We start from the raw sequence: 2,500 nt of genomic DNA on the forward strand, positions 1-2,500 counted from the left end.
CGCGCCCCAGCATTTCTCGGTCGGCCATCTCTCGGCCATCGCTCGACCGTGCCTCGAGCATTTCCCTCCCGTCGCTCGAGCATGACTCGGTCATTGCTCGATCATGCCAACGATCGAGCGTGCATCGGCCATCGCTCGAGCATGCCTCGGCCAGCGATGGAGCATGCCTCGGCCATCCTCTAGCATGCTCGAGCATTCCTCGGCCATGCTCGAGCATGCTCGAGCATTTCTTTCCCGTCGCTCGAGCATGCCTCGGCCATCGCTCGAGCATGCCTCGGCCAGCGATGGAGCATGCCTCGGCCAGCGATGGAGCATGCCTCGGCCATCCTCTATCATGCTCGAGCATTCCTCCCGTCGCTCGAGCATTCCTCGGCCATGCTCGAGCATGCTCGAGCATTTCTCTCCCGTCGCTCGAGCATGCCTCGGCCATGCTCGATGCTCGAGCATTTCTCTCCCGTCGCTCGAGCATTCCTCGGCCGTGCTCGATCATGCTCGAGCATTTCTCTCCCGTCGCTCGAGCATGCCTCGGCCCGTGCTCGATCATGCTCGAGTATTTCACTCCCGTCGCTCGAGCATTTCTCTCCCGTCGCTCGAGCATGCATCGGCGGCTCTAACGTTTTCTCACGAGCCTTCAACCCATTATTTTACCTCACTAGACTTGCCTCCGCCTTGGTTCTTAACCTTTTAGGGAGAACATTCATATTCCAACAAATTTTCATCCACGGAAAATTTTTGGTCGCCGGAAAATTTTCCGGCGGGCGGTCGCCGGAGCTCCGCCGCCGGCGGGGGGTCACCGGCGGTCGGTCGCGACTTGTCGGGTCAGCCCGGTCATAATCCGTCTTTGGGTCCGTAGCAAATTATGCTCTTATCATGCGAGTCAACTCTTGGTCAACATTTTCAAGCTCAAGGAACCACCCCCCCCTAAAGATACAAACGAACATTTGGCCATGTGACACCAGTAAACATTAAATTTTCCAAGGCCATGACCAAAAAAAAAAAATTATTTTTATTTTTTTTTTTTTTTGAACCTCCATCTAGTATAATGTTTTTTAAGATATATGCTCGAGCTATAATCAAGAGAACCCATGGGAATATTTTTAAATTAATTTTTTAAAATCACGTTCCAGGATCCGGTCGGCCATTGCTCGAGCATGACTCGTCCGTCGCTCCATCCTGCTCGGCCATGACTCGGCCGAGGCGTCAAATTTTTTTTTTTTTTTTTTTTTAATTTCTTTGAATCTCCATCAAGTATAATGTTTTCTAAGAGATCTGGAGTTGGTCTTGTGAAGAGAACCCATAGGATTATTTTTAAATTAATTTTACAAGCTCCAAAACATGTTCCAGTCGTCTGGTCGGCCATTGCTCGAGCATGACTGGGCCGTCGCTCCATCCTGCCTCGGCCATTGCTCGAGCATGACTCGGCCGGGGCGTGAAATTTTTTTTTTTTTTTTTTTTTTTGAGAATCTCAAACAAGTATAATGTTTTCTAAGACATATGGAGTTGGTTTTGTGAAGAGAACCCATGGGATTATCTTTAAATTAATTTTACAAGCTCCAAAACATGTTCCAGTCGTCCGGTCGGCCATTGCTCGAGCATGACTGGGCCGTCGCTCCATCCTGCCTCGGCCATTGCTCGAGCATGACTCGGCCGAGGCGTAAAAAAAAAAAAAATTTTTTTTTTTTTTTTTTGAATCTCCATCAAGTCTAATGTTTTCTAAGATATATGGAGTTGGTTTTGTGAATAAAACCCATTACTCGGCCGTGCCCAAGCCTTGAAACCAAGAACCAACCGTGGTAAAGCCCGTGCCATGGCATTGCAACTAAGAACCAACCGTTGAAGCGACCGTGCCTCACCCATGCCAAGTCCATGCCTAGACCGTGCAACGTCCAAACCAACCATGCCCGCGCCCGTGCCACACCCACGCCTTAAAGCCTTAAATGGCTTAAAGGGCTTTAAGGGCATCTACGGCTTCTACGCCTCTACGCCCTACGCCCGGCCACGGCCACGCCCGCGCCCGCGCCCGCGCCCGCGCCCCGCGCCCCGCGCCCCGTGCCCCTACCCCGTGCCACGGCCATTCCCTCGCCCGTGCCACGGCCACGCCGACACGCACGCTCATGTGGGTCAACTCTCGGTCAATTCTCGGTCAATTCTCGGTCAACTGGAGGAACCCCTTCCCAGGAGGTCACCCATTTCTGAGCTACCCCCGCGCGAGCACGCTTAACTTTGGAGTTCTTATAAAAAGGCTACCAAAAATCCTATTTATTTAATTGATATATATGGGGATATTAATTGTTTTATCCCTTCTCTTAGCCCAAATACTTGGCAATTTTCCATGCCACAGCTCATTTTTAATTTTTTTTCCGTGACATAGCACATTAAGCTTTGACCCAAGGATACATTTATTCCGTCTATACCACATTAAGCTTTGACCCAAGGATACATTTATTCCGTCTATACCACATTAAGCTTTGACCCAAGGATACATTTTATTCCGTCTATA

Source organism: Urtica dioica, chromosome 2 (assembly GCF_054948205.1).
Source record: "Urtica dioica subsp. dioica isolate 48M chromosome 2, U.dioica_male_clone48M_v1_H2, whole genome shotgun sequence".
NCBI classification, from domain to species: Eukaryota; Viridiplantae; Streptophyta; class Magnoliopsida; order Rosales; family Urticaceae; genus Urtica; species Urtica dioica.